Genomic DNA, 10102 nt, shown 5'->3' with positions numbered 1-10102 from the left:
TGTATTAACCCTTATAATACCAAGCGTTATTATACGTGCTTTTTCGAATATATCTAATCCATTTGTTTCTTGTTTTTGTTCTTCTTTTTCATAGCCTGCATATTTCTTTATTACCGTGATAATTTACCTAAAATTGTACATACATTTTTTTCTATCGCGCGTATTATTTAGGTTTTTAGAGTGTGGGTGCGATATCCTACGTATCCTATCGCTTGGTATCCTAGGTATACTAACTTTTTAAAAGTTGCTAACGGACGCGTAAAATCGTTACATATTGTACTTTTCGTATCCCCACTACTCTTATTCGGAGCTTGTGTTGCACCGACCGCCTAGTAGTCCAATCAACAGCCATTTTCTCGTGGAATTTTGAGAACCAAGGTCGATTTTCTTGAAAATTTGGATTTAGGTAGTAATTATAACCTTTGTTAAAATCTACCCTATGCCGAACTGTGGTTTTGCCCTAGGGGTGAAAACAACCCCATCTAGGGGATGAATTTTTTTATCAAAATAACTAAGGAAATCTATATATTGACAAATTCTGAGTAAATTTTGTTGTATAAATTTTTTTTGCAAAATTGACACTTTCCAAGTTATTTACGATTGAAACTATGCATATTTCATTGAAAAACTCACGTTTTATAACGGCTTTTCATGAATAACTTAAAAAAAATAATTTTATAGAAAAAATCATAAAAACAAATTTGTAGCTAATAAAAAACAAAGAGATTCGCATCTGAAATACCTAGGTAAAACCAATACCGACTGAGTTATTGCTCTTTAAAGGATGGTTATTTTCGAAGAACATCGAAATGGAGAACCTTTAATCTGAAATAACTGGAAAGTGGTGCAATTTTTTGGGAAAACTTAAGAGGCATCTTTTAAAGGAACCTTTCAAATAAGCTCTCATAAAAGTTTTTTGCATAAGAACTGACTGACTTATGATGAAAATAAAGTAATTCTCTGCTTTTTTCTTTTTGAATTGTAAAAGCTAAACCCTCGTCGTTACAATCCTAATAGAAATGAATAGCTTCCCACTTGAAATTAACTTTATTTAGGTATAATTGATATGATCCATGTAATTTGACCGGTTAGGAGTGCTTAGTTTAGAAAAAATAGTCGATTAAATCGATAATGACATTTTTGAAATTTGCATTTTTCTTAATATAAATAAATCTAAAATTACAGTAGAACCCCGCAGATCCGAACTAATTGGGGGGACAGCCTGGTCGGATTCCGAACAGTTCGGATTATCCGAAAAATAGCCCAACTAATAATCTAAAGCTTTGGTTGTCGTTGCTTTTGAGTCGTTGCACCTGTCTCACTTTTTATATCTTCCACCCATCTCAGATTGATGTCACTGATGCAGAGCCAGTGTCATTATTGTGTTTACTCGCTTATTCGCTGGCTAGATTTACAATTTAAAGAAGCTCCATTTTTCCACTCTCCATTACAAGATGACCTCCTAGAAGTCGTACAACAGGATGAGTAAACGAAGAAGAAAGTGTAAATAAATAATGAATTGAAGCACACGAAAATGGGCAATAAGAACTTACGGATGAAGACATTGTAGACTTGGTTCAACCTCAAGGCAACCCTAATAAAGATGAAGAAAGCGAGGAAGAAGTTTATCTGCCATATCGAGTGTCACACTAGATGCCACTAAAGGTCTGGGTGTGGCTCTACGTTACGTGGATCAGAACTCTGCTGCGTTACCGGTCGATGTAATATGTATGCGTAAATGGTTTAATATCGCTGCGTCAATTCGCTATACCTCCTTGCGTCAAAAGAAAGGGATCGAGTCAATGACCTATTAATACTAGATTGTTCAATTTTCTAGTTTTACTCTGTATAAAAAACAGGTTTTGAAGTTTTTGTCTTGAAATTTTTAATTTTTTTCACTTTTCGTTGGTTCGGATTTGCCGAACGTTCGGATTAGCGGGGTTCGGATTTGCAGGGTTCTACTGTATTCATAATATGAAAAAAGTTTTAAATATTAAATGTAGAATTGCTTTTACTGAATTTTTTGTTTGTTTTTGTATCATGAACACTTTTAGGTTTATTTAAGAAAAATGCACTTTTTATTTAATTATAATAATGCTATTTTCGATTCAATCAACTATTTTTTCCAAACTAAGCATTCCAAACCGGTCTAATTACATGGATCGTATCAATTATATCTAAATAAAGTTAATTTCAAGTGAAAAGCTATTCACTTCGATTAGGATTGTAACGACGAGGGTTTAATTTTTACATTTCAAAAAGAAAGAAAGCAGAGAGCGACTTTATTATCGTCATAAGTTAGTCCGATCTTATGCAAAAACTTTTATCAGAGCTTATTTGAAATATTTTTTAATGAACTTTAAAATATGTTTCTCAAGTTTTTTAAAAAAATTGTACCGCATTCGAGTTATTTGAGATTGAAGGTTCTCCATTTCGAGGCTCTTCGAAAATAGCCATATTTTAAAGAGCAACAACTCAGTCGTTATTGGGTTTACCTAGGTCTTTCTGACGCGAGTCTCTTGGTTTTTTATTTTCCACAATTTTGTTCTTAATGTTTTTTTCTAGAAAAATAAATTTTCTCATGTTATTCATGAAAAACTGTTATAAAACCTGAGTTTTTCAATGAAAAATGCATAGTTTAAATCGTAAATAACTTGGAAAGTGTCAATTTTGCAAAAAAAATTTATAGAACAAAACTTGCTCAGAACTGGTCACTCTATCGATTTCCATAGCTATTTTGATTAAAAACATTTCATCCCCTAGATGGGGTTGTTTTCACCCCCAGGGAAAAGCGCAGTTCGCCGTAGGGTCGATTTTGAAGAAGACTGTCAACAGAGCTTAAACCCAAATTTTCATTAAAATCGGTGTTGATCCTCAAGATTCCATGGTTTTACAGTTTTTTACCGCTGATGAGTGGTCTATAGTAGTACAGACGTGATACGTGGCCACTCAGTATCGTTTATGCAAGCATCTGTGTAATGTATACGTCATTTTGTAAAGCGCCACGTGATTGTTTATTCGGTTCACACTGAGTAAGGGTTAACATAAAAAAAGTCTAAAAATTACAGAGAAAAACACAAAAAAGGGGGTGCAAATACACCCCGCTTGGTATCGCACGTAGGTATGTAAAAAAGCTTGGTATTGCAAGGTTTAAATGAAACCAAACTGTCAAACTAACGTCAGAACGTGTATGTATCGATCTGTAAATTGGTGCCGAAATTTGTAATTATTACTATAAATACTAGTTATTAAAATTAGTTTTCGCTCAAATAGTGACTAATAACAATTGTGTTACATGTTAATCATCATCAAGAACAAGATGTAACGTCAGTCAGTAAGAGATGATTTACTTAATAATCTTCCAACTTAAACCCATTCAGTGTTAAACTATCAATAGTTTTTCACTGTTGCTATCCCGTCCCAACGGACGCCAACGGTTAGGCAACCAGTATTGCAGTGATGTATCCAAGGTTATCACTTATTTCCAGACATCTAAAGCGTAATATAAACAAATTAAAGTTACTTTTGACCACATGAGTAACAATTTAATTCAATGTTCCCCCACTGTTAGCATCACCATGTCTGGACCCAATTTTTCCAGTAAACTTACTAGTTCATATGCAACTGGTACTATGACGAAACAACGTCCGAAGTATCCCAAGAAGACCGAAGCAATTTTATAATTAGTTGTACGTCTCTATAGTATCCAATGATTGTATATCCAAATTTTTTTTCTTCGTAATTTTTACCTAATGTTATTTAAGATTTAGAAATTAACTGTTATAATAATTAGTTTTAAGTCCTTATTGTAATTAATTATTGTATAACCAATATTGTTTGTGTCAATGGTCATTGCTGCCGAGACACATAAATTTAAATAAAAAAAATGAAATCAAAATTAAATTTGCAAAAAATATGAACTAATGCTAAAATATTTAATACTTTTAAAAAGACTCCTTCATGGAAGAAAAAGGTTAATTCTAAAACATATACACACGAAATATAAAATATAAAAAAATATATACAGTGCGCTGGAATAAGTGTTACCCCCCATATTAACTTATTTATTTTTAGCACATGAGCAAGACGCTCGGACAGGTCGATTTTTAAAATAATCATAGTATATTATAGCATGAATGTTTCGAACTTTACGCGTTTCCTCTTCAGGTGACAGTCATAATATTTGATTTTCTTAAATGGGAAAGTATATCAGGTGAAACCTCATTAAAAGCTTATGGATTGCTGATTACAAAAATGTATAATACTTGCGCAAAATTTCGGTCCAAGTCTTTTTAAATCGATTCATTTTATTTAATCCTGAGAAAACTAATACGTATTTTTGAAAAATTTAAATGCAAAACAAAAGATTACATTATTACCGATGGCTGAAAGTCCCTGAAAACTTCTATAATATTTATTTTAATAAGTTACAGGGGTAAAAAGAGAAGAAAATTGAGTATGATGTTTAACTTCAAATATATCATTCTAAAGAGACTTTTTGTTTATTCTAAGGACTTTCGGTCTTCGGTAATAATGTATTCTTTCATTCTGCGTTTAAATTTTTCAAAAATACTCATTAGTTTTCGCAGGATTCGAAAAAAAATAATGCAATTAAAAAGCATTTGATCGAAACTTGCAACTTGATATAACGCAAATTTTATACATTTTTGAAATCAGTATTTCATAAGCTTTTAAATGAGGTGTCACAGAATGTACTGTTCCATTTAAGAAAATCAAAATTAGGACTGTCACCTGAAGAGGGATCGGGTAAACTTCGAAACATTGGTGATACCTAATATACTCTGATTATTTTAAAAATCGCTCCATCTCAGCGTTTTCCTTATGTGCGAAAAATTCATAAGTTAATATGGGGGTAACACTTATTCCAGCGCATTGTATAAAATGTAATTCACATATTCCAAAAATGTTTCGTCAAATGTATCACCATTTAGTGATACCACAGTAATATCGGATTATTTAAAATATCTTTAAATTGCTATTTAACATGTTTGCTCCGAACTATGAGACTATGAGCCAGTGAACTTCACCAGTAATTCACGCATATTGTTTATTGTTTTGTTAGATATTGCCACTTTTATGAACTTTGTAAGCATCTAATGGAATCCCAAAAAAAATAAGACATACAGTCATGTATGCTAACAGTCAGCCTAAAAAACAAAACACCACAGCAAAGATCAGTTTCAATGGAACAACTTCTAAGGAGACAATGTAAACAAATGCGTAAAACAAGCTTCTGAGGATTCTTAGCAATCCCTGATCCCTGAAGATTATCCGAGGGCTGGAGGCCATATTTTTAATTTTACTGGTAATAATGAATTATTTGTAAAAAATAATGTGACGGTTTCCCATTTATCTTTTATATCTTAAGCAATTGGCCGGATACTGTTGGCTAATCCGCCTTCGAAATGTCTTCATTTCTGGCCAAAATTATGTCCATGGCATCTCCTAACTAGAAGAATCGCCGCTGTCGCTGTGATAGTTTTGGTCCACTCCGAATATTTTATTTCCCCGGTAACACACATATCTAATACTTCTAGTACTCCTAGTAGGAGTAAAGACACCTTTGATGTTATAGTCTAACTATTAAAACTGAAATTATTAAAAATAAGAAGACGCTAGAAATAGCAAGACCGAAATAGGATGGACAGTATTACTGGAATTTATTCATAGTACGGTCACGACCCCCCATATGATAACGGAATAGGCGACACAAGATTTACACGACCCCGTGCACTTCAATTTTTGTACCACTTATCCCCCGTCACTTTTTTTTATTTTCGTGCCAACAAATCTTCTAAATATTTATATACCTTACATTCATTGTTACATTTAGTTGAAATCCACTTTTTTATATGTTAAATTTTCTTAATCATTTACAGATAGAGCGAGAACACCGTTGTCGAAGTTTCATCCGTCAAAGACTCGAGTGCATTAGATGAGGAAGGGGAAGGATTTTAGTTGGAAGACAAGGTGTCATGGGAACATCAACTCTTTTATCCTGAACTCAACACATGCTAGGGGTCATTCCTAGCATGGATTTTTAAATTTTACTACCTTCTCAAAAAATGAAGGTTAGTTGGACCAAAATATGGTTATTTAACCCGGGAGCAGTCGCGCCGTTAGAAAAAATTTAACATTTTATTCTTTTCCGTGATAACTTGATGAAAAATTTTGCAACATCACTTTCCACTCGGTAGTGCCTCAAGGAAGAGTGTAGAAATGCGTAGGTATTTTTTTTATTTATTTTTTATTTTTTTTTTGTGGAATTTATGGCTTTGATGAGAACGAATTTGCTTTAATAATTGTTAGAAACAGACATTTTAACATAACAAGTAAACAAAAATACCATAAAATAAAAACTTGTTTTAAATTCGTATTGTTAGATTTTTTCTAACGGCGCGACCGCTTACGTGGCAGAAAATAGCGCGACTGCTCCCGGACTAATTAAATATTACTTAAGGGCATAGGCGCAAAATGTCGCTCCAATATGTCTTAAATGCATTAATTTTTTCGAATCCTGAAAAAATTTAAAAATCTTTTTGAAAAATTTAAACGCAGAATGAAAGATTACACGATGGCAGAAAGTCCCTTAGAATAATCAAAATATTTCTTTTGAATGAGATATTTGAAATTAAAAATCACACTAAATTTTTTCTTTATTTTCACACTTTTAACTTAAGGCTATGGGTACATAATTCGCAAATATTTTACGTGTATCCCTACTTTTTCTCTCTTTACAAATTACGTGTAGTAAAATTCACACTGGTGTGGATATGTAAACATTACTAGAATGTCATTTTACTTGAAAATGTCATAATTAATTTAAAGAGATGGCTTTTGAATGTTCTTGGATAACTGTTATTTTTATAATTGCAAATTATTAATTCAGTTAATAAATGTGATAATTTTTTCACTAACTATGTTTTCAGTGATTGTAATAATTTATTTGTACAACAAAAACTAATAATCAATCGAGAAAAGAGGAAAAGTGTTAAAGTGATTTTTTAATAATATGTTGTTATTTTGGAACACTTACAATTTTGAACATCTCTAACAACAAAATACTTGGATCACAGGATATATCTGATGTATTCTCTGCTTGGATCTTCCACAAATAATACACAATAAATAACTTTTTATTAAGTTCACGTCTTAAATCAATTATTTATCAAATACCCTTTGTATCAATAATATTTAATCAATTTCTCAAAATATTCCCGATGCAATGTCAAATATTTAAAATTGTCACTGATTGTCAGTGTCTGACTGACAATATATGCTGACAATATTATATTCCGTTGAGTGCGTTGTAAGACAAAGACAGATTTGGAAAATATTACCACGGTATTGTGCTCATTTTTTTCAAATCCTGAAAAAACCGATAAATATTTTTGAAAAATTTAAACGCAGAATGAAAGACTAAATTATTACCGAGGGTCGAAAGTCTCTAAGAATAAATAAAAAGTTTATTTTGAATGATATATTTGAAATTAAAAATCACACTAAATTTTCTCTTAGTTTTTTCACCCCGGTAACTTATTAAAATAAACATTATAGAAGTTCTCAGGGACTTTCTGCCCTCGCTAATAACGTAATCTTTCATTCTGCGTTTAAATTTTTCAAAAATACTTATTGGTTTTCTCAGGATTTGAAAAAAATGAATCCCCATTTGAATAGCATTGCAGCCAAAAATACGTACCGATCCTCTTAAGAAGTTTTCATTCTGCGTTTAAATTTTTCAAAAATACTTATTAGTTTTCTCCGGATTCGAAAAAAATTTAATGCATTTAAAAGACACCGGAGCGACATTTTGCATCTATACCCTTGGGAAAATGTTGCTATAGAATAATAATATTATTTCACACCAACATTTTCTTATAAAGTTGTAAAAATTTTTTTGGCGATTTTATTCTGATAAATTCTGATCAAAATTCACCCAGAAATATAACTTCAGCTTCAGACAGGAAATATAATTTTACATTTTTTTAAAGGAGACGTTACGTGAATGATGATGAAATTGAATCAAAACTTGTGATGATACTTCGATTTTGACATCACATTATGAGGTATAATTATTTATGTACGTCATATTGGTACTTGTGCTTTAACCCTAGGATGCATAACATGAGTCTAAGAGACTCGAGTGTACATTTACATCCTCGTAAAATGTGATTAAATCCATACCAACCATTGCCGATTTAGGAATTCGTTTTTGACATGTATGACTGTTTGTTAGTGTATGAAAATTTAAATAGTATGCAGAAAAAAACTAAAAAAAAAAAAATAATTTCCATTCATACCCCCATAATGCATACCATGAGTCCGGGAGACTCTTTTCGAATTAGTGGTCAAAGGTTTGCCGTGAATCACCGCGATCCTTCGGTACAATTCCATTACGCATATTTATCTATTGCCTAAACTGTAAAGCTAAGAAAAAGGAATTTAGTCACGTTTTGAAGTGTCAAGGTATTAGCGTTAGTTAGTACGTTGCCTGCTTTCATAGTTTATATTTGTGTTATTCGCATCATTATTCAAGCAAGTACACTAATTTTGGATCAGTTTATTACTTAGTCAATAGTTTCATCCACAATTGCATTTTTATAAAAAAGTAAAATTTATTTTTATAAGTGAGGTAGTAGAAAATTGATAATAAATATTGATAAATAATTTTTGGGCTCACTTCTTAGAAAAATCATTTTATATAACGAGTGCTCTTTCGCGACAGACTTCTGTGTTTTTGTTTTTACAGATTATCAAAACAGAAGTAGTATACAAAAATTGTATTTTCAAATGCAAAAAGTTGGCTTTCAAGTATAATACTCTATATTTTCAGGCCAGCATTATGGCATCCTCGAATAGAAAAAGATCCGTTCACCCCAACGATAATAGTTATGAGGAAATCTTACGTACGTGGTATGAGGAGGATGACAACGATTCCATAACTAGTGAAAGTGAAATATCGGAAGCTGATCAAGAATACGAGCAGCCTGCAGTATACAAAGATAGTTCAGACGAGTATTCCGAAAATTCTTGGAGTAGTGATGATATGAACTTGAATCAAAATAATTCAACAATTGAAACAGCAAGTACATAATTTATTAGCAGAAACAATTTTGAATGGAGATCCACGCCTCCTTTGCAAGGAAGAACAAAAATTCACAATCTGTATCGTTTTACGGCGGGACCGAAAGTAAAAAACGAAATGTGAAAAATGAACGCATTTTTTGGCCTGCTGCTACTGGCTGGTGTCGAGAAGAACTGGGATACGCCTGTCAGAGAGTTGTTCTTAGATAAATCATCAGATCCACTGTCTAAAGCTACAATGGCAGTAAATCGTTTTGAAAATATAAGACGATTTATACGATTTGACGACCGACGAACACCTAGGTTGGAAACTGACAAATTTACTTATGTCCGGTATGTATGGGAGTTGTTTGTGAAACAGTGCCGAACAGTTATGGTACCAGAATTGGATGTAACCATTGACGAACAGTTACTTGCATTTAGAGGTCGTTGTAATTTTATTCAATACATGCCATCGAAACTTGCAAAATATGGCATTAATTTTTTTGGCTTTGTGAAAGTGAAACAGGACATGCAGTTGATGGGCAGATATACTTAGGTCGTAAACCAGGTGAAAATATTCAACAAAATGTAGGGGAAAATGTTGTAAGGTAAGGTCTTGACGGCTTCCATAAAAAATTCTGGTCGCAACTTGACAATTGACAACTTTTTTACTAGCATCCCTTTAGCACAGCATTTACTGTCTATGGGAATAACTTGTGTTGGGACATTACGAAAAAATAAGAAAGAGATCCCCTACGAATTTGAAGCTTCAAAAGAAAGATGCGTTTTTCCTATATTTTTGGATTCAATGATAATTTGACTTAATGGTAAGTTACGTGCCAAAGAAAAATAAAGCTGCCATTCTTCTTAGTTCAACGCACCATGAACAATCTGCAGATATTGAGAGTCAAGCAAAGAAGCCCGAAATTATCAAATTTTACAACCAAACAAAAGGTGAGGTTGATAAAATGGACCAGATGATCGGTAACTACAGGGTAAAGCGTCAAACTAGACG

This window comes from Diabrotica virgifera, chromosome 5, assembly GCF_917563875.1.
Source record: "Diabrotica virgifera virgifera chromosome 5, PGI_DIABVI_V3a".
NCBI lineage: Eukaryota > Metazoa > Arthropoda > Insecta > Coleoptera > Chrysomelidae > Diabrotica > Diabrotica virgifera.
The sequence above is the reverse complement of the archived record's forward strand: the minus strand, read 5'-3'. Positions refer to the sequence as shown.